At 43.7% G+C, this 23157-nt stretch overlaps 1 protein-coding gene and 1 long non-coding RNA gene across 2 annotated transcripts in view; both read left to right on the top strand.

Annotated features, from left to right (window-relative positions):
- The window catches only part of Otoa (otoancorin), a 134251-nt gene that overhangs the window by 97699 nt on the left and 13395 nt on the right, over positions 1-23157 (top strand). The gene's annotated exons all lie outside the window — the stretch shown is intronic.
- LOC144367072 (uncharacterized) lies at positions 17740-22204 on the top strand. The gene is made up of 3 exons (XR_013426278.1): positions 17740-17982; positions 20532-20612; positions 21644-22204. It is a non-coding gene; the product is annotated as an uncharacterized LOC144367072 (long non-coding RNA).

The following is a 23157-nucleotide window of genomic DNA, read 5'->3' as shown; positions in this document are numbered from 1 at the left end:
TGGGGATGTAGCTCAGTGGAAAGCATCTCTGGATTCAATCCCTAACATGAAAAAACAGGCTTTAGGTCTTCCTTTGCCATTTGGTTGTGAGCTCTTGGGTTGCCAGGTCCTTGGTGTCTTTTCCCTGGGCTGTTCTTGGTGCCTTTTGCAAACTCCCCCCTCCTGCTTGGAAATGAGAAAGGGAAGTGCTGTGTTTGCAGTGCCTCCAGGTTTCCCAGGGAGGTGCTAGTGAGGGGCTTTCACGCAGTCAGCCTCACTGTTTGGAGTTGTGAAGCTAATACCACCACCACAAGCTGAGCTGCGAAGAATCCCAGACTTGTCTAAATTATCATTTGTTTGTTGGGCCTTCAGGGGGGTCTGGAAAGCCTGTTGGAAATTTTCTCTTCCCACAACACACAAGCGTATTTTCCCAAACTGACATTTCTCTTCCGAGAGAGCCTCTTTTATGGCAGTACTTTGTGAAGTATGGCACGGCGCTTGGTTGGTAAATTATTGCCTCTCAATTAACCCATCCTTTAGAGTCCGATGCTGGGGCTGGGGCGCCGGGTCCCACCTTTCATTTTTACCAGCCAGATGCTCTGGTCAATGGGGAGACGAGAAGGAAAGAGGACAGGATTTCTGTTCGCTTGCTCTCCTGATCAGCATCACCCCAACACCATGGTCCTTTAGCCTGGCAGGGGCAGTTGATGACAGAAGTAACTGACTGAGCGCTTAGTTTCTTCCTCTACCCTTCTAGAACCATCTTCAGGAGCTCCTCAGAGGCACCAGCACTGACAGGGCATTTCCCCTGACAATGGGGGAGCTGAGTCCCATCTCCGAGTCCAGGACCTACTCACCAACCTCATGCCCTAACCTCTGTCCCTCCTGGGTAGCAACTTCTTCATGCAGATATCTTCCTGTGCCAACTCAAGTGTTCCCTTTTTCCTTTTTTTAGTTCTCCCATAGTGTTTAATTTTTTTTTTTTTGGATAAAATAAACTTCTGCTGCACTACCCAAATCTTGACTGTTATTTATGATGCATCAGATTATTTTAAAGGGTTGCCAAGTTCAACATTAAAAAAAAAATGAACGGGCAGTTATTCAGTAGAGTGCCTATTATGGAAAATATAACGAATACACCAGACCCATTATTTCTTGGACATTATTGCTTAATACTAAAAAAATGAATTAAGAATGATCTCATGTAAAGAACATTATTAAGCCAATAATAAAAGCAAATGGGACACAGAAAGAGTGAAGTTAGTAGGGAAATCGAATTTTGAAAGTATTCAGTCAAGGTGTGTCCACCCTGTGTATTACTCTACAAAAAAAAGGAGCCTTTTACCAGGAAGATCCCCCTGGTTCTAGAGAAGAATAATGATAGCAGGAAGATGAGAACAATATATTAAGTCTGATTTCCTACATCTCTTTGCATTCCCGGGCCCATGGGTAGGCTTTAAAGGTAGTAGCCAAGCTGGCCTTACCCCAGCACCTGAACCGCAAATAGCTGACCCTTTGTTGGATTTGGAGGGTGAGCTTTACATATTCAGATCAATGAACAGTTGGCTGCCGTTTTGGAAGGCATCCCTTTAGTGAGGAGCAGAAGGAGCTGCCCAAAAGGAACCAGTAGTGACTCTGGAGTTGGGGGTCCTACCCCTGCCTGCCATCATCCATTTTCTGGAGGTCAGACACTTGTGTAGCAAGTCAAAGACTGAGTCAGCAGTGGAGGACGGGGACTTGAGTGGGCTTGTAGAGCACCCAAATGTCTCGTCCATCGCTGACAAAGGAAAATCTGTCATGAATGTCCTGTTCTGAGAAACCTAATGCCATTTCTTCTTGCTTTGGTGACAAGAAATTGAAGTAGATATATATATATATATATATATATACATATATATATATTGTTCTAAGCAGTTCCAGGTAGAAAAAAGTCAACTTGCATAATCTGGAGGGGACACTAATCCTTCAAATAAGAGACTTCACGAGAAGCTACAGAGGAGGCCCAGCCTCACGAGGCTCCCCTGTGCCCCTGAAACGTGACTTCCGGCCATGTGCAAATGAGTATAAGAGAATTGCTCACTAAGTGGAGAGTTGACATTGGATGGATGTCTCTGGAAACACTTCAGCAAAAGTAAACTGGGGGACACGTCCCTCCATGATTGACACTTAGTGTCATGGGCTTGGATTTTATGTCACTTCTGAGAGAAAAGTTGACCCAGGTGAGCTACAGACACACAGGAAAGGGATATGAAGAATGATTTCATTCAGACCTGAATATAAGAGCAAAAAAAAAAAAAAGAAGTTTTCAATTTTGGACATTCAGTCCTTTACAGAGATTTCTTAATCTTTAGAGAGATTCCAATGTGCTAAAATTTTCTGGTTGAATGTTTTCTTTTAGGAAACAACCTTTCAGGAACAGAGGTCCAGAGTTGGAGGCAAAAGCAATTCAGAACCACAATTTTTCTGAGATAGCTAACAGTTCCACTTGAAATGATCAATATGATAGAGAAAAAAATGGTTCCCTGGTTCCTGCGCTGATTTTAATCTTTTTTTTTTTTTTCTACATAGAGTCTTTTAGAAGGACCAGCTTTGCTGAATGTCTTACCAGCAAAATTTCCTTTAAACATCGTTTTGTTAATCACTAAAGTTTGGTGTTTTAGCTTTTCTCACTGCTGTGACCAAAGGACTCGACCAGAATAACTGTAAAGGAGGAAAGGTTGATTCAGGGGCTCACGGCTTCAGAGGTCTCAATCCATAGACAGCGGCTTTATTCCTCAGAGCTCCAGGCGAGGCAGAACTCGGCAGAAGAATGTGGCAGAGGGAGGCAGCTCACGTGGTGATCAGAAGCAGAGAGAGACAGACTCCACTCTCCAGATACAAAGTATATACCCCAGAGCCACGCCCCCAGTGAGCCTCTTCCTCCAGCCACACCCCACCTGCCTCCAGTTACCACTCTGGGGTTAATCCACTGAGAAGGCTAATCATTTCTCCTCCAAATCTTCTCGCATTGTCTCACATGGTGACCTTTTGGGGGACAACTCACCTCCAAACCATAACATTTGGCAAGCGTGGGAAGAAGCCCATTGAGGTTGCCCTCTTGTTTTTGATTTATCCATTATTTCCAACTTGTTTCTCTTCTCGGTCCTCTCTCTAGCTAATCAGTTCCGAGTCCTGCCCACTGGGGCCATTCATTCATTCAGAAAATGTTGAGCATCCCATATGTGACGCCTTCTTCCTTAACCTGGAACTCTTTATCCTCTAAGTTTTCATTCGGCGCTTTTGGTTGTGGTCCTCAGCATCCTGGGCCACGAGATATTTCCCATGGCACAGGAAGCCGTCTTTAGCATCAATGGTTTATCACTTGGATTCCACAAATTGCCTCTTTTGTGTCTAAGCATAACTAGGATATCTATCAGATTTATGGCTATCCAGTCACTTAAATAAGGAAATTTTTTAAAAAAAAGGAACACCGATCTCCATTTACTGAACACATAGTGTACCGGGTGCTGTTGTGGTCACCTTACAAAGATTAATCGATCCCTCTACCCAAAATCTAAAATCTGGTTAAGATTTTGAGACCGATGATGCTACACATGCTTCAAAAGAGTAAGAAGGGGTTCTTTGCTCCTATAATGAGGCTTTTTGGGGAGAGCAAGACAGTGTCCCAAGGAGGTCTCATTTAATTTAAATGACTTTAGAGCACAGGACAAAGAGACTGCTGTAGCATTTATGGTGGTGAGGGGTGATGGATCTTGTGGGAGGCAAGGGCTTATGGGCTGGGAACTTTCTGCTGCTGCCAAGGAGATATCTCATCTGGGCTTTCTTAACATCCAGATGTGGGGCAGAAGGCGAAGGGGGTGGGGTGAGTTCGGAAGACGTCAGCAGTCCAACGGTAGGAAGGGAGGCTGACTTCAAAAATTTCTTTGTGGTGGTAGAATACACGCAACAAACTGTATCTTCACCATTTTAAGCGTACAGGTCAATGGTGTTCCATGAATTCATAATGTTGTGCCACCACCATCGCTATCCCTCTCCATGATTATTTTTGTCTTGCAGACCTGAAACTCTGAATCCGCTAACTCTGTATTTCCCCTTCCTCTCAGGCCTTGGAAACCACCATTCGACTTTTAGTTTCTCTACTTTTGACCACTCTAGGTTCCTCTTCTAAGTAGACACATATAGTATTTATAGCTGGCTTATCTCACTTAGCATTGTGTCTGTGAGGTTCATCTACGGGTAGCATATTACAGAATATGCTCTTCCTTTTCAAGGCTGTATAATATTCCACCATACAGTTGTACTCGACTTTGCTTATTCATTCATCTGTTGATGGACAACTTGGGTTGCCTCCATACTTTGGTCATTGTGAATGATGCCACTAGGAACATTGGTGTACAAATAGCTCTTCAAGACATTACTTTTAATTCTTTGGGATAATTTACCTGGAAGTGAAACTGCTGGATTGTAATGGTGTGTCTTTTATTATAATCTACCCTTGGTGTTTGATGACTAAAAATGTGCCATGTTTTATTTAATTGAGTTCGAACTCATTTAATTAAGCCATTACAGTTTCCTAAGAGGTCTGTGCCCTGCGGCTGATGAGAGAAATGACTTATTCAACAGGTCAGCCCTGTGTATTCTGGAACGTGAAATAAAACCTTTGGTCAGAACAGAAAAGGATATAAGAAGTATCTTAATGAGGCTTTGTACTGTGGCTTTAGCAGGTACAGAGGCATGTATAAACCTGATTTATATTTTGCGTATCTGTGAAGCGAAAGATTTATGGAGTTCTTTACCCCAAAGGGAAAAAACTGTGGATATGGAATTGTTGTTTCTGTCTCCGGTCAGACTAGATGGCCGGATCATTGGCAAGGATCCATGAATCGGTAAAGGTATGCATATGGGGCCAACGATTGACCAGAGCATTGGGTGCCAAGATGACTTTTTGAAGCCCAGCCAATTGCGCTGACCTTGGGATCCCTAAAGCAAGAGTTTTTTTTTAGAAAGCTCCATCACATTGGATGTGGTCATGACCTTGCCTGCAAAGTCCGTGCACACTGGCAGGGCTGCCCAGGTGTCCAGGCAAAGGTGTATTGTGTGCCTTTGATGGTGAGAGGACATGCGCTGAGAGGCTGTTCAAACAGGCACTGGATAGAAGATGTGTAGCTAGGTTTATGACCAGTTCCTGATTGGACAATGTCCGTATTTTAAATAATATTGAGTATGGGGGCCACAGGGACTTCGCAGGTGAGGTTGTGACATGAAGATTGCAGTGTCCATCCCGAGGCACCGTTCCCTTCTTCCAAGGTTAAGAGCAGGCCAAATCGAACTATTTATCATGGGGACAAATCCCTCTTTAAACATCATCTTGCTTAATTGGTTTCAATCTTCAGTGCCCGGTTGCGATAGACTAAGTCTTATTAAATATTCTAACAGGGTCAGGGAGGGCCACGGGGCCTTGTTTTTGTTAAACCAATTGTCAGTGTGGAATACTTGACTTAACTTTATCCCATTGGGTGGGGGAGTCAGAGAATCCATGGGATTCTATGGGATATTTGAGGATACAAAGGGCATTTTGACTATCGGGGATTTCCAAAGACAATATTTCTGATGGGGTTGGGAAGAAACACATTTATTTGCCCTCTATTTTAATGTTCAGTAACCCCCTAGATTATAGGGAGTACCTTGTTTAAATTTAGTGGCATCCCAAGGTAGAGCTACAATGTGAGACCCCATATGGATCGAGGCCACAAAAGTTTGTGCGTCTCTGTGCTGTGCGTCTCAGTGCATGTTCAAGTTAACCCGGAATCTGTTCTGCACAGCTGTAACAGCCAATCTGTGCCCTCTTCTCTCTCTCTCTCTCTTTTTTTTTGTAGAAATTCTGTTAGTAAATTTTGGATTTCCAATTGAGCCAAATTGTGGACCTCTATTTCAGTTCTTCATTTTTTTCTCATTATTATTATTATTGGCTATGGTTTTATAGTTAGAAATTTCTTCCTCCTTGGAGCCTCAAATTAATAGAGTCAGGATTAGGGACCTTGCCTATGGAAAGCTTGCCTTACTGGGCTTAAGGACGCAGGGCTTCAGCTGGGTTTGAATTGGCCCTCCGGCTGTGCCATGGGTGCTTTTGGTAGTCTCCCCTATAACCCTGAGGACTGATATCCTTATGAGGACAGAGGTACAGGCAGGACAGCAGCAAAGCCATTTTGTAGGGTCCTGGTGAACTGCCTGCCTCTAGGAGTATGACTTCAACGTGTTCTTCCACCCAAGGGACCATGGATGGTCACACTTCTTGAGGGCAGCTGTCTTTTCCTGCATGCTCCGTAAAACAGGGGCCAAGGTCACCTGAGACGCACAAGCCATGGTAAGAGAGTTAAAGAGTGGTTCGCCGGAGCCACTGGGAGGAACAGACTGGAACCGAGGCACAATTCTACCTGAGACCTACAGATGGGTCCAGCTCAAGACACACGACCCAGCCCCATACTCCTGTTCCTAAAGACGACTTCCTGAAACCTCCGACTTGGGTGGTTAGGTACGCAATGGAATTTTGAAAGACCTCAACAAATGAAGCTCAGAGCGCAAGGGAGCCCGTAAGACGTCGTGGGGAGAACAGGGAAGTCTTCCCAAGCAGGTCCAAGAAGGTTTGAGAGAGCAAGCAAAGGGGGCTGGTCTGGGTTTCCTAGGGGCCGGGGTTGGGGCCGGAGTGAGGCTTCCTGCCTATACCCCTGGGTTCAAGATGACCTTGAACTTGCCATCACCAGAGAGAACCCCAGGCCTTCTAATGGGGCCTGTGCAGATGTGGGGCGGAAGCGGGGAGAGGGGAAAGGATGGGGCTTAGATGCTGCTGCTAGAAAACTCTCAAATTAAAGCCAGACTCTGTGGCAGACACATTGCCGTTCCCGTCTTGTAGGTGATAAATAGCCTGAGGAGGTTGAAGTAGGCCACAGAACTACTAACCTGGAGCAGGGGAGGGGCAGAGATGGGGGCCTAGAGATGAGCAGCAAGAATTCTGGGGCTCAGACCTGCACCCTCATCTATAATGCCATTTTGAAGTCATCTCTGAAAAAAAAATTTTTTTTTCCCCCAGTGTCAAATCATACCAATAATGGATTGCTTCATTTCAAACAATAACACTGTGGAACGGGATGAGGCTCGCCTGGTAAGGCAATAGACATAAAGTTGATGGTTGTTGTCTGTCAGTGCTCAGATTAATTTATTGCTGATGGAAACTCAAGAAGATACATGCCGGTATAATGCTAAAGGAAACTGGCCTTTGTTTGTATCAAACTTGGCTCAGCTGGTGTTTCCGTTATCCTTTGCACCATGGTGGTCAAAAGAGGTGACAAGAACGATTTTGGAGGAGGAATGTTTCAGAGGGTGCTCAGGGTTTCAGAGGGCTCCGTCCATCGATGGCCGACTCCATAGCTCTGGGCTCGAGGTGAAGTAGAACATCGTGGCAGAAGGTGTGGAGGAGGAAAGCAACCCTAAACCCAGCAACAAGGAAGCAGAGAGACTGTTCCTCACCAGGGACAAAGTATATACCCCAAGGCTCACCCCCAGTGACCCACCTCGCCCAGCCCCATCTTACCGGCCTGCAGTTACCACCCAGTTAATCCAAATCAGTGGATTAATGCACTGATGAGGTTAAAGCTCTCCTAACCCAATCATTTGGCTTCTGAATGTCCTAGTGTCGTCTCACACATGAGCTTTTGGGGGATACCTCCTCCTATCTGAACTCTAACAGCTGGGAATACACCTGAGTTTCATCACTGAACATAACAGGACACTAAAGCCACCACCGTGTGGCTCTTGGGATGCAAATTACCTGTCAACGGGGTGCAGGCAACAAGCAAGAATGAGGCAGTGATTTCCATCTCAGCATCCCCCTATAGCATCCTGCGGTGTAGGTGTGTTCCCTGGGAAGCAGCTTAGATTTGGCAAGGATGAAACTCCACCTGAACTTGCCTTTCCTCCCAGGCCCATAGCCATATCGTGTTCTCTCGGAATATCTGTACATGAAGGGCGGGGGGGCTTGGAAAGGAAATACCAGTGTGCCCAAGCCCTGAGCAAGCAGGTTTATGACTTGGAGCAGGGACATCAATAAAGCAGTACTTTTATCCAATGATCTCGTCTCGTCTGCGAGATGAACATTTCCCCCCCCCCCTGACATTGCCACGCAGGAACGGCAGCGATTCCTCTCTCCTTCAGTCTGTGACGGTGTGGAACTGCCGACACCTTCCCTGGCAGAGCTCCCTTCATCTGTCCTGTGCATCCTGACGCCTTCGGAAGCCACATTTTGCTTTTGGTGGGTCCCTTTGGAAACATCAGTGACTGAAAAGTTTATTTTCTTCAGGCACAACTTTAACTGCAAAAGAAAAAAAAAAATGAAGACTGGGCCTAGAAGTCCGCATCTGGTGTGCTCGGCGACACATATGGCGCGCTCGCTGGGGTGGCGGCTCACTGGCGCTTCGTTACTTAGGCATACGATTGGCACAGAAACGCGGCCAAAATCCTGAAAGGAGTCTTATTTGGTGCCATAAGAGCAGGCCTTTTGAGGAGTTTTGTCACAGCATGGATGCCGGATAGGATAGTCTTGTTTATACCCCAGAGTGTGGCCAGAAAACAAATCCCCCCACGTTTCTGTTGGAATATTGGGTGGAATTTGTCACCTGTCTAGGAGAAGGCAAAGCTCCCTTCCAGAACAATTTGGCAGGAACCTTCTTCACTGCTGGACTTGGGAAAAAAAGAGTTATTGGACACCCAAAATGAAGTCCATATTTTCACTCAAGTGGTTACCATGATGGGTCCTGGCGGAAAAACCATGAGCTCTTTTGGGCCAACAGGTGTCCCGTAGGGAGATAACTCCCCAGACTTGAGAAAGCTGAAAGAAAGTCTTCTGCAGATGGGAGTGGAGAATGATCGGGTCTTATGATTATTTTTTTGGTGTGCCAACTCTGAAGGCACCTCGAGACGCTAAAGGACTCATCTGAGGACCTCAGACCACCTTCAGATCTAAGCATGGATTCTTCAATTCTTCCCTCACTAACCGCGCCTCATTGGTGACATGATCAATTTAAAATATTCTGTGGGCTGGGGATGTGGCTCAAGCGGTAACGTGCTCACCTGGCATGCACAGGGCGCTGGGTTCGATCCTCAGTACCACATAAAAATAAAATAAAGATGTTGTGTCCACCGAAAACTGAAAAATAAATATTAAAAAATTTCTCTCTCTCTCTCTCTCTCTTAAAAAAATTGTTTTTGGAGGATTTTGTGTTTACTGACATGACCCTGCTCTGACTTGTCAAAGTGAGCAATGTAAGTATTAATTTTGTCTTTTCCTATGTGAAGGTTCAGAGTGTGCACCCTTGGTACTGTTTAAATGAAAATTTGAAATCGATATCTGAGATGGCGCCACAATCCCAACATTTTGTTCAAGCAAAAAAAAAAAAAAAAAAAAAAAAAAGACTTCTCATTTAAATCTAATGAGAATTTTGAGAAGAATTAATTTTTTTGGTCTTATTTAAAATTTCGAATTGTTTCCTTCTACTGTGCAAATAGGCCTAGAATCTTGGGATAAGTTATAGAATAATGACATCAAGACTTTTTTTTATATAAGATTGCTTTTAAATTCCATTTGTGTGCAAGACGTATATTTCCAATGCAAATTTAAATGCAAACGTTTGGGTGTGCATATCTCTGTGTGCATTTTCTGAAAAGGAGGAGCATAGCTTCCTTCAGGTTTTCAAAGAAGCCTGAAATATTCATAAAAGGAAAGAACTGCAGCATATGGACAGGTTGGTTCCTTCGACCTCTGTTCCACCTGGTTCCAATTACTCCCAATCATGGGCTTAGGCGATTGAGTCCTCAGCACGCCTTTGCATCTCAGCAAACTACCCTTTAAAACAAAAAACAAAAAACCCAGGAAGGTTAATCAGTCGGGTCCCTGGTCCTTAAATCAATCAGTACAGCATTGAAGTTATGCATGAATTTCCCAAAGGTAAACAGATTTCTATTTAAATGTTATTGCTCTCATTAGCATCAGCTGTTTTCATTATAAATATGCTGAGAAGTTCTTTTCTAATCTAGTTTATAAATTATGCTTATTACTTTCAGATGTTAAAAAGAATTTTTTTTTTTCCGTTCCCAGTGTCCTTTTTCCTTTATGGCTCTATGTACTCTTCCTTTGTGATGAGCTGTGATTCCATTGCACCTTCCCTGCCTGTCTCAATGGTTCGTTTCCCTGTTTCCCCCGATTCCCTGCTGATATAAAACCTGCTGCTGCTGCCTCTCTGTTTCTTGGACTCCCTCTGATAATCATAGTTACATCTTTGTTTTATTGTTTCTTTCCATCTATGGCAAGGAACACTGATTTCCAATGACATTAGCGATACAGTTTCCTATTTAAAAATGCGTTTAAATTAACAAGCAAGTTGATTTAAAGCAGGGCTTGACAAACTTTTTCTCCAAAGGGACTTAAAGAGGAAATATTTTCAGCTTTGTGAGCCAAGTGGTCTCTGTTGCGATTCTTCTGCTGTCAGAGCTAAAAGTAGCTTTCAACAATGCATATGTGAAGGGGCATGGACAGAGGTGGCCGGTTGGCCATAGTTTGCTGACTCCCGATTTAAAGGAAACTGTTATTAGAACAAGAGTTTGGGTATTCAGTGGATATGGCAGAAATCATAAAGCTGAAATGTAAATGCCTTTGGATTCAGAAACTTTGCTTGAAGTTATTGCTTGGTTCAACATTGGCTCTTTGTTTTTTGGTGGTGGTGGGGGGTGCAGTACTGGGGATTGAACTCAGGGACACTCCACCACTGAGCCACACCCCAGCCCTATTTTGTATTTTATTTAGAGACAGGGTCTCACTGAATTGCTTAGCACCTCACTCTTGCTGAGGCTGGCTTTGAACCCGTGATCCTCCTGCTTCAGCCTCCCGAGCTGCTGAGATTACAGGTGTGCACCACTGCACCTGGCTTCAACATAGGCTCTTTATTGCACAACTATTCTGTACCAGCCCTGCTGATGGTTCTGGGAACACATGTTCTCTTTCTTAAAGGAACTTGGTCTCTGCAGTATTAGATAATTACAATGGACCACAAAAATCACCTGAGAAAAGGGATCTCAACCTGCACCTACTCTGAAAGATGTTAAATAAATGTGAAGGGGGGACACAAGTGTCAGACACCTGGGAAGGTACGGTTTGGGATTCATGGGCACATGCCAGCCAATTGTGTGTGTGTGTGTGTGTGTGTGTGTGTGTGTGTGCACGCTCGCCCATGTGCACATGTAGAAAGGGTATTCTGTGTTGGTTCTGAAGAAACTGTCCTTCATCTGTCTCCAGATTATCTACCCATTATGGTACACTTGGTTAGTCTTTGCTGATATTATAAATGAGAAAACTGAAGTTCAGAGAGGTTAAAGAGCTGCTGAAGCTCACAGAGCTCATAAGTTGAGGAGGCGGAATTCAAACCAGACAGTCTGCTTCAAGAATCAGGTGCTTGTGCTTACTGCAGTGCCACCCTTGCGCCTGTGGACTCAGAAATCAGTTCTTGCCCTCAGGATCATTCCCCGTAACAGAAACCAGCCCCGTCTTTGGAAAGCTGTCAACCCATGCAAAGGCCCTTAGCATCCTCCCTGTCCCAAGTCCTCTGCAAAGGTGACTCAAGACCTGTATGTGGGAGAACTTGGAGCCTGCTTGCCAACGGAAGCTACCTGTTTTATTGTTTCTTCCCATCTAAGGCAGGCAACAAGTCCATCTATTTATTTGCTATTATTCAACAAAAAGTGGGACATTTGCCTGCTTATGGGACAAAGCAACTACAATAATGATGATGATGATGATGATAGTAATAATAACAATAATAATAAAAATCATGCCACACTTACATACGATTCACTAGATGCAAACACTGCTATGTACTTCATGCACGGGGGGTTAAGGCTTCAATCTCTTTTGGGGGTGTGAGTTTGGGGGTCACCATTCAACCCACATCAGGTGGATACTGTTATCATTTCCATTTTGCAAGTGGGAACCACACGGAACTGAGAGATTCAGGACCAGTCCAAGGTCACACAGCTTTCGTAGCAGAGTCACCCTTTGAACTGAGCTCCTCTGGGAGTCTGCATTAACTGCTGCATTTGCTTGGGGGCCTGCCTGGCCCTCCCTCAGCACCTGGTGTTAACAAATGGGTGCTGGATGGAGGAACAACATACGAAGTGCACAGGACTCCATCAGGGGCAGCTCCCGGGAGCCAGAGGATAGGCCAGGGGCTTGGCTGTGTGTGTTTGTATTTGTGTGTGTGTGTGTGTGTGTGTGTGTGTGTGTTTTCTTATTTGCCTGAACAGGAAGCCAAGCTGGCAGCATGGCTGGGTGGGCCCAGGACCAACTCCTACTGCCACCCAGATAATTGGTTTTCAGTGTTCATTTTAATAATGAGCCATATTAGAGGAGACTGGAGATGCGGCGGAGATAGAAGCATTGTGGAAGGAACAAAGAAATTTTAATGTGCCGAGTCTCAGGTCCGGGCAAGATGAGGGACATGATAATCGAGTATTAAAACCGAGGAGATTATATGGCAACCCTCCTGCCATTCATCATCGCTCTCAGCCTGGGCTGGTGGCAGAATTCGGAGTCTGACGAGGCTGGAGCATTATCTTGGTGGTTTATTTACATCTCAAATCAGGTTGCACTGACAGGAGAGAAAGGAATTCCAGAGAAGAAATGTAACGAAGTGATATATTTCCTACAGGAAGTGCAGACACAATATAGACTACCTGGTTAAATACATCATCCCAGAAATGATCCGACTGCTGAACGCTGAAGTCTACACTTGTGTATTTCTTGCCATCCCTTCCTCTACCTTTCTGAGAATTTCTTTGTTATCTCTCCTCCCCAGACCCCAGACTCTGTCTTCTATAGCACTTTCCCTTTCTCTCCACATCAGCCTGGGCAAATTCTTCTTCATGGCTTCCACAATTGGCTGGCATGTGCCCATGAATTCCAAACCGTACCTTCCCAGGTGTCTGACACTTGTGTCTCCCCTTCACATTTATTTAACATCTTTCAGAGTAGGTGCACGTTGAAATCCCTTTTCCATAATGCTGGAGACCAGAAATGTTTTGAATAATTTTTTTTTCCTTCCCGATTTTGGAATATTTGCATCCACGTAATGAGATATCTCCGGGATAGGACATGAGCTTCAACATAAAATTAATATGTCTCATAGACATATACTGTGCTGAAGGTCATTTTATACTGTATTTTAAATTTAATTGAATTTTGTGCATGAAACAAAAGTTTTCAAGGTATTGCGTTATGTCAGTGCTTAAAAAGTTTCAGATTTTTGGAGAGCTTCCGATTTTCAAGTTGAAGCTGTTCCCCCTGTACATTTTCATGGTTAAAATGAAAGATGTCCAGGTGGTATAAATAGTCGGCTAAAATTCTCTGTTCCCTTTTTGCTTTGCATTTCTCATTCTGATTTTCAATAAGAGACTGACTTCTTCCAGAGATTCTTTACACATGCACAAGAAAATACAAATAAAAATGCTAATTTCCCCCCATTTCCCCTTAAATGTACCATGTTATGTGCATATTTTGCACTTTGCTTTTTTTTTTTTTTTACTTCAGATCTTTCCATGACAGGATCTAGAGAACATCTCCATCCCTTTTTAGTTTTCTTTTTCTCTTTTGAATTTACAGTTGGGCTGGGGACATAGCTCAGTTGGTAGAGTGCTTGCCTTGCATGCACAAGGCCCTGGGTTCAATCCCCAGCACCACAAAATAAACTAACCAACCAACAAATAATTAATTAATTAAATTTACAATTGCACCGTGTTTGTTCCATCGTCCGAATGTCCCATAATTTATTTAACCGGTCTCCTTCTGATGGACACTTGAGTTGTTTCCAGTCGCTTGCTGGGATGATTGATTTTATGGGTCAACTTTACTGGACAATGGGCTGCCCAGTTATGTGGTTCAACACTATTCTGGGTGTGTCTGTGGGGATGTTTCTCGATGAGATTAACATCTGAACTCCTGCACTGAGTAAAGCTGGTTGCTGTCCCCAAAGTGGGTGGCCCTCATCCAATCTTTAGAACGCTTTAATAGGATAAGAAATAAGAAGTTCTTTCTCTTGGTCTGACTGATTTTGGGCTGCGCCATCAATCTTCCCCTATCTTTGGACTCAGACTCAGACAGGAATTTATACCAGGGGCTCTCCTGGATCTGAATTTCTCAGTCTCCATAATTGAGTGAGAGCCAATGCCTTATAATGGATCTCTCTCTCTCTCTCTCTCTCTCTCTCTCTCTCTCTCTCTCTCTCTCTCTCTCTCTCTCTCTTCTCTCTCTCCATATATGCACGCACACACATGGTCATTCCCATTACCTTCCATGGTTACTCAGCTCCATGGATGTTCAAGTCCCTTGTGTAAAATGGCATAGTGTTTGCATGTAACCTATATATAATTATATATAGATATATATTATCTATAGTTATCCTAAGGATATGCATGCACATCCTCCTGTATACTTTATCTCTAGATCACTTATAATACCTAACCACAGTGTAAATGCTATGTAAATAACTGTTATAGTGTATTGCTCAAGGAACAATGAGAAGACAAACGTCTATACATTTTCAGCACAAATGCAATTTTCTCAAGTATTTTCTACCTGAGGTTGTTTAAAACCACAGATGTGGAACCTGTTGATTCAGAGGGCTGACCGTATATGCTTGTGTATGCATGTATCTCTATCTGTCTATCCACATTACTGGTCCTGCTTCTCCAGAACCCTGCCTAACACATCCCATTGCAAACGATGTCGTCATGAGTAATTTGGTATTAATATTTCTTTGCACATGTGCATGCATATCCTCAGGATAAATTCACCAAAGTGGGATTTGGGGGACAAAGGAGATGTTCATTTGTAATTTTGTTAGAGTGCCAAATTGTTCTCCACAGTGATTATGTGAAATTAAATTCTCACCAGCAATGTGGGAGAGTTCTTTTCCCCTGCAGCCCGTATCAATAAAACGTGTTATTCAAGTTTTTGGAGTTTTTCCAATTTAATAGTTGAGAAATGGCATGCAGGTAGTCAACTTGCATTTCTCATATTATGAGGAAAATTGAAAGTCTGCTTGTATATCTAAGAGCTGTTATTTATCTTTTTTTCTGTGAGCTGAATGATCATATCCTTTGCCCATTTGTTTTTTTTTGAGTTGGATTTTTTTTCTTGGGCGAAGCTCCAGATTTTTGCTTGAATATCTTCTCTGTGGCTCAAATTTATCATAACCCCAAAGAGACCTCACCAGCCAGGGACTCTCTTTTATTTCCCTGTTTTGGGTAATGAGACCCAGCTCAGAAATCTCAAAGCTGTTCTAGATTCTTCTCTTCTCCATTTGGGCCAAACCGCACTGTAAACATTTCTGACCCAGCCAAGCCTGGTGGTGCGCACCTGTAATCCCAGCCGCTCAGGAGGCTGAGACAGGAGGATCGCAAATTCCAAGACAGCCTCAGCAACTTAGCGAGACCCTGACTCAAGAAATAAAAAAGGGCTGGGGATATAGCTCAGTGAGTAAGCACCCTTGGGTTCAATCCTTGGAACCCAATCAATCAATCAATCAAATAAATAGAATTCGGACCCAGATTCTTGACTGGGAGAGGTGTATCCGGAGGTCAGCCTATTTTGGTACTAAAGTTGAGAAGCCATAGTGGGGAGGAGAGGGTGTGCTGAGCCACAGAGATAAGAAACCCATGAAACTAGGGCTATTACTGCTCCAAAGAGGCTGGTTCACCTTAGGGGAGGGGACGGTGGATGGAATTCTGAAGAACATTGAAGAGAGGAATGCTTTTTCTCTCTCCCTCCCTCCTTCTGTGTGTGTGTGTGTGTGTGTGTGTGTGTGTGTGTGTGTAGTTACCTTCCTGCTCTCGTATCTTTCTGCATGTTCTTCATTTACTGGCTGTCTAGTTGATGAATCAAAATTGTACCTAGTTAGTGGTATAGAGTGTGGCGTTTTGATTTATGTTGGGATCGTGGAACGGTTGTATCAAGCTAATGAACACATCCATCGCCTCACATGCTTATCACGTACTCTGTGGGAACGGTTAAGAAGTACTGTGAACAGTTTTCAAGGATGCAACACATCATTAACTGTAGTCCCTCTGCAGCAGGATCGGTCTCCCAAACGTATTCTTCCTAACTGAAATTTGGTACCAGTGAGCTCCTATCTCTCTAGCCCTAGTCCCTGGTAACCACCATTCTGAACCTTTTCTCATGCACCAATAAGTCTCGGAGTTGTGTCCATGTTGGTAGACACAGATCTACCTCATTGCTCCCTCACTGCTGCATAATATTCCAAAGTATGAGTGTATTGTAGCTTCATGATTCTATTAATGGACATTTTGGCAATTTCCAATTTTTTTTTTCCTCTACAAAGAACACACTTTCTTATATACCCTTCCACATACACACACACACACACACACACACACACACAGAGTGATGCTCTATAGTTTATACCAAGATGGGAATTGCTTAACCATGAGGCATGAGACAAATTTTAACTAAAATTTAAAATTTAGTTCTACTTTAAGCAGCCTGTGTATGTATGTGATTCACAAATTTAAAATGATATAGAAGATATATACCTGGCAAAGCCTCACCTTCACCTCTTTCCTCCCCCTTACCCTTGTAAGTATTAATTTCTTATGTATTCTTCCACTGTTTCTTTATGAAGACAAAGCAAATAAATATGTATTCCTATTTTTTTTCTTTTCCAACACAAGAGGTAGCCTACGACGACATATATTTTTCTTTACCTACTTTTTTCCACTTGACAGAGGTCCTTCCCTAACTGTAAATCTTTCTATATACGGGACATGTGCTCACCCTTTCTACATAGTCTTTAGTTGGTATAATATTCCTGTACATTGATGTACCGTAGTTGATTTAATTGGTCCCTTGGAGAAGAATCATTTTTTTTAAAAACATTTTGCTATGACAAATAAAAATGCATACTTTCCAATTTCAATAGATATAATCATGCAAGTCCTTCAAGGGTTGGGGGCTGTGCCCTTTGCGTGGGTACATTTCAAAGGACTCACAACAGAGCAGACACTTTGACTTCATGCTCCTGCAAGATCAAACGTCATGATTCCCAGAATGTGACATCCTTTCCATGTGCCCTTGCTGAAACCCCCTTTCTACGCTGCATTTGCTAGCTTCTTGCCTTCTAGTTTCTCCTTAAAAAATCTGCAACTGCATCCCTACTTCCTGTAGGAAGAGTTGATCGTCCCCCCTCTGAGTTACCGTGGAAGCTTGCCCACAGCTCTACCTGCTCTTGGTCACATGGGTCATTTGTTTCTTTACTGGTCTTGTCTCCCTCCTTTCATGGTGGAAGAAAGAGACCAGATCTGGATTCATCTTTGCATTCCTCAAAGCCTGAGACAGTGCCTGTTTTGGAATAGCTGCTCAATAAATGTTGACTGAATGAATAAATTAACAAATAAATGATCTCTAAAAACAGAGACGGATGGATCAAATTGAATTTGGACAATGAATCCAAGGGTATGTTTATCCACTAGTTTGCCAATCATGCAGATGAGCTTATCTGCGTCTGCTGATGGAATTTCGATGCAATTTGCATGCTAGAGGGGGAGGCTGTCAACTCACAAAGGATTCTTCTAGGCATTTGTCATTCATTATAGAACATAAGCTTGCATTGGAGTTTATGCAGTACAGCGTCGGCCAATTAGAGGAGATTGTAGCTTTGGAAACAAACATCTGCTCGATGCCGGGTAAATAATATTTAGAGTCTGGTGTGTTTTATGCCTGTCTGTGTGATTAATTTGCGTTCCATATAATTTTGTATTTGACCATGTGGGACTTACAGAAATCATTCCTATACCCTGAATCTACATGCTACAAAAACTATGTCCGTTTTCTACCCTTGGCCTCAGATACCAAGAAGTGGTTTCCTGTTGGAGTGACATCTGGGACTAGAGGTAAGAGTCTGTTCCGAGGTAGCCACGTTACTTATAGGATAACAGAAAAATATCCCTGTCTCCACATCCTCTCCTGGGTCACCCCTTAGTAGAAAATTCACGTTGTACTGGGAAAAACGTGATGTTTTAGTGGATCTTTGGTTCTCCTATTTCCAGGGGGAAGGAAGTTAAAAAAAAAAATGTAGCAAGGATGGTACCATTTACCAAGTTCCTCTTCTATGGTGGATGCTTTCCAAGACTTTTTTGTTTGTTTGTTTGTTTGTGTGTATGGCGTGGGGATTGAACCCAGGGCCTTGTGCATGCGACAAGATCTTTTCTTCACATTTTTTTTTTGTTGTTGTTGTTCCCATTTGAAACGATGGGGTCAATATCATCCATTTCTATTTTACAATAAAGAAACTAGGTTGGAGGGACTTATCCTGGGCTCCCAGAGAGCAGATGGCAGTGCTGGAAGTTAAAACTCATCTGCTCAAGCCTGTGATCTTCCCGGGATACCACCCTTCCTTCCCAGAGGATGTGGGCAGTGGTGTTCCACAGAGCCATTGGCTGTGACAGAGCTCGGCTTCTAGGCAGATCGTGCTGGGTGGATTGGCTGTGAACTCTGCCTCCTTCGCTTCCAAATGAAATCATCAAATTCACTGGCATCCTCACCGTAGTGTTCTGCAGAACACCGTGCCAGCGCTTTTGATGGAAAGACGAGAAAAAAAAAAACTGGTGAAGGGGCTCTTGCTGGTGGGTTTGGATGTACAGAAAATGATGAACAAGTGGCCAAGAGCGCACATAGTATTTGCTTAGCTAATAAGACCGCCCAGCTTCATAGCTACCATCAGAATTAAACAAACAACGGGGGCCACTGGGTTTCAACACAGTCACCGACGGAGTTTTAAAAAATATGCCTGTCTGGTCACCACCCACAGATATTCTGATTCCATGGGTATTTTAAACATACGTTCCATGCTATTCTGATGCACAGACAGATTTTGAAATCTGTGATCTAGTGTATGGATTATTTGAGTCATCAGACCTTGAATAAGAATGGCTTTCTTTGGACACATCTTTTCTTTATCATATAAAGTCTCTCTCTCCCTCCCTCTCTCTCTCTCTCTCTCCCTCCCTCTTTCTCTCCTCCTGCCTTCCCCCTCTCTCTCTCTCTCTCTCTCTCGCAGTCAGAAATTCTTAAAAGCTTTTTGTCACTAAGCCATCTGCTGGAAAAATCTCCCACTAGGTTTCAAATGCCAAACCTTTCCCAGTAGCAATTTTCTTTATTATTTTTGGGGAAAAAGAATGAATTACATTTTTTTTCCCTCTCTGAAAGAAAATACTTTAAAAAATACAAAATGTTCATTATGGACCAGTAGCAGTTCCTTTTATTTATTTATTTTTTTTTAAAAAGAAATAGCTTTATTAGATGCATGCTCTTGGAGTTGACTTCCGGCTTTCTTCATAAGCTAAACGATGGCCAAAGGGACAGGAACTGTGGCTGATTAGAGTGCCCAAATTTTCTGCCGGGCAGTGGCATTCCATAGAATGGAGACTGCTATAACTTGAATGTTGAAAGTCCCCCAAAGATTCATGTCTTTAAGGCTCTGTCCCCAGGGTGGTGCTCTTGGAGAGTGCTCTGGGATTGTGATACCCTGACCCTTTCTTTCCCACTTCTGCTTCCTGGCTCAGGAGGTGAGTAGGTTGCTCCACAACATATCACCCCTGCCATGATATGTCGCCTTGACAGAGGCCCCAAACCCTGGGGTCACTCTATCTTAGAATGAAACCTACAGAAACATGAGCCGAAACAGCCCCTTTCTTTTTATAACTTAATTGCCCTCAGGTATTTTGTGATAGTGACAGAAAGCTGACTAATAAGAGTTAGATTCGGGGGCTCAAAGAATAGTAGGATGCTTTATTTCCTTCCTGATACTCCTAGATTTTACAGAATCAGGCCATAGATTGCTCCAGCCTAGCTTTTAAGTTCACCTGGACTGTATCCTTGTCAGCCTGTGGAATTCTCTCTTTAAAATCTTTCCCCATTAGCATAAAAACGCACAGCCTGTGACAGGTAGCAGAAATATTATTAAGTGACTTGGGAAGAATAAATCTGAAAATGTCTTCTTTACCATCCTTAGGAGATAGTTTTCCTACTACAGAGTCTTATTAGAGGATTTTCTATTATGTTGACTGTGGTAGATGTTGAGCTACTCGCCAAAACTTCACGACTCCATTTCTAGAGGTGCCTTGGGTGGCAGCTTCTCGGTCAGGAAGCACGTTACCCAGCTCCCCTTGCACCGCCATATTGGTCTTTACCAATGGAACATGAGCAGAAATGACGTGCCTTGCTGCTGGGTCAGGGTTCTTTTAAGAAGTGGGGTCTTGGGGCTGGGCTGTAGCTCAGTGGCAGCGTGCTTGCCTGGCACACACGAGGCACTGGGTTCCATCCTTAGCACCACATAAAAATAAACAAATGAAATAAAGGCATGCTATCCTTCTACAACTAAAACAAACAAACAAATCAATAGAAAGTGGTGACTTCTCTATTCTCTTCCTTTCTCTGTCAGCTGAGTGCAGATCATTCCAAAGCTGTATGGAAAGAGCCTTGGTCCCTGAGTCACTGCATGGAAGAATGTTGCCTATTGACCGTAAGCAACCACCCTGCTCTTTGTGTGAGTGAGAAATAAGCCCTTATTGTACGAAAGCACTGGAATTTGGGGGTTTTCTCAGGACACTGGTATGGATTACCCTCATTGACTCTACACTGGCCAATCATCAGGGTACCAAAGCTGTTGACGTCCCGACACAGAGATGCCAATAAGAATAATAATGACCCCTTCTAACATCCGGCATGGAGCATAGGGGGTGGTTGATGATCACTTGTCCTGCAAAAAAACTTTCTTAGGGAAAAGAGAATGCTCTTTGTTATCAGCTAACAGTAAAAACATTAAGAATAAGAGTGATCCACGGCAATTACCGTAGGAACAGGTGGACAGACAAATGATTTCTGCCCCTTAAGTTGGGGAAAACAGTTCTCACACCGCTCCTGTGGAAGGCTCCTGTAACAGACTTTGACTCTCCACACTGTGCACAGACAGTTGTGGCTATAACCAGGGAAGAGGACACGTTGCACATAACATGTATCAATAGCAACAAATAACCCTGAAAAGCTTCCACCAACCAGGCAGTGGGCTACGCCTAGGGAGGATGACCAATGGGCCAAATTGTCTGTCTTCAGGGTACTTACAAAGCAGTCAGGGGTGGAGCCTAATGACAAGAAGCCCTGAGGGGCAGGGGCCTATGTAAAATGAGTGGTAAGACTCAGACCTGTAGGAGGGAGTGCCCACACTGCGGGGTGTGACCTCATCAGGCACAGAACCCTGCGTAGAAGTCCCACTGTGACAGCTCACATCTGGGTGGAATGCTAATAAGCATAATTTTAAAAATTTGGGTGAGCCTATGAGAGGGGGGTCTTTTATGTAAATGTCATCTGACAGGTGAGCCGGTGACCCTCATCAAAATTGCAGACTAGCATTCTAAAATTCGTTCAGCGGGATAACCGTCATGCGATTCTGATGGTTGCTGTCACCGCGCTTTTTAAAAAAAGAATGAATGTAACTATTTTTTTTGTTTTGTTTTGGAGTACAATAGAGATATTCAAAAGTAACAATTTTCTCAGCTTGCCACGTGACCCGATCAGAATGGACGCCTGCCTAGAAGTTTCAGTAGAGAAATCAGAAGCTCTGCACTTGTTTGGTGTTAACCCTCCACCTGCGGGACTGTGGATGTATTGGCGAAGAGTCCTTATGGAGTTTTGGGTAGTGGATTTTCCGAGTAACATGGAATTCTTTGGTTCTTTTTTAACAACTTGCACAGCTGAACAACATATTGCCTGCTGGCCAAACATCAGCCCAGCGTAGAATCTGCCGTGGTCTGAATGCCATGTCCCACCAATGTTTGCATATTCAAACAGAATCCTCAATGTGATAGCTCTGGGGACCCTCGAGATGGGGCCATTGGGAAGTGATTAGCTCATGAGGGTGGCGCCCTAAAGAATGAGATCAGTGCCCTCGTAAAAGAAGTTTCAGGAGCTGGTGTGCCTTTTTAACAGGAGAGGACACACAGCCAGGTACCACCTAGGAGGAAAGAGCCCCTACCAGCCACTGAATCTGCTGATGCCTTGATCTGGATTTCCCAGCCTCCAGATCTCTAGAAAAATAAAAGTTTGTTATTCATAGTCTACCCCGGTTGATGGTATTTTTTGTTAGAGCATCCTGAATGGACGAAGACAGCATCATTATAAAAAAAAAAAATGAAAATACTACTGAGAAAGTGGAATCCTGCTGTCATCCCTACCTTTCAGAGATGACTACTGCTAACAGTTTAGGGTTTTCTTCTTTCAGACTTTAAAAAGCTTTTTGTCCAAACATAAACAAAATCATGCTGTATATTCTGTACGGCAAGCTGTCTTTTTTCCTCCACTCTCAAGAAAAAAAAAAGTATATTATGAACATTATGCTACGTCAGCACATAAAGAATTACCTCGGGTCTTTACTTTCTCTTTTATCTTCTAATTAGAAGTTTGGGACCTAAATCAATACCATTATTGAAGTGTTTTTGTTTTAAATGCATCCTCGCAGCCTGCATTTTAAGTGTGAGTCGTTCTTTGGTGTTCCTGAAAGCTACATCCAGGGTGCTCTCCTGCATCTCCTTCTCTCCCATTATCTCCCCTGGACATCCCCCCACCCCACCCCTCACTTCGTACCCTACGGAGCTCACTCTCATCTTGACTTCCCAAGTGAACTTGAGCCTTTGGAAGATCCACTGTGCATCATTTATTCCTCTGCGGGTTGGTTCTCTTGCCTCTCTCTACCTCACTGCTCAGTGCGCTGCTCTCCTCCACACGTTCTCAGAGAGGGCTGGAAAGATTCTTGCTGGTCTCCTGTCCCTACATCGTGGCATCTCCCATCAAGAATCAGAGCGCAACAGACTTTAGATTGTGTCGTTTGGATTCCAAGTTGTAGGTAGGGGAAGCCATGAGTGTTTGAGGATAGGAGTAGGACGGTGAGGGGCAAGAGAGAAGGCAAGATGCACAGTAGGTTGATTTCCCCATCGATGAGCAAGGAGGGTGGTGGGGGAGCTGTCCGGGGTGCTGACACTGGGTGTTGAGACATCCCTGGATACGCAACCTAA

This window comes from Ictidomys tridecemlineatus, chromosome 10 (genome assembly GCF_052094955.1).
Source record: "Ictidomys tridecemlineatus isolate mIctTri1 chromosome 10, mIctTri1.hap1, whole genome shotgun sequence".
NCBI classification, from domain to species: domain Eukaryota; kingdom Metazoa; phylum Chordata; class Mammalia; order Rodentia; family Sciuridae; genus Ictidomys; species Ictidomys tridecemlineatus.
This window is presented reverse-complemented; position numbering and strand designations above follow the sequence as displayed.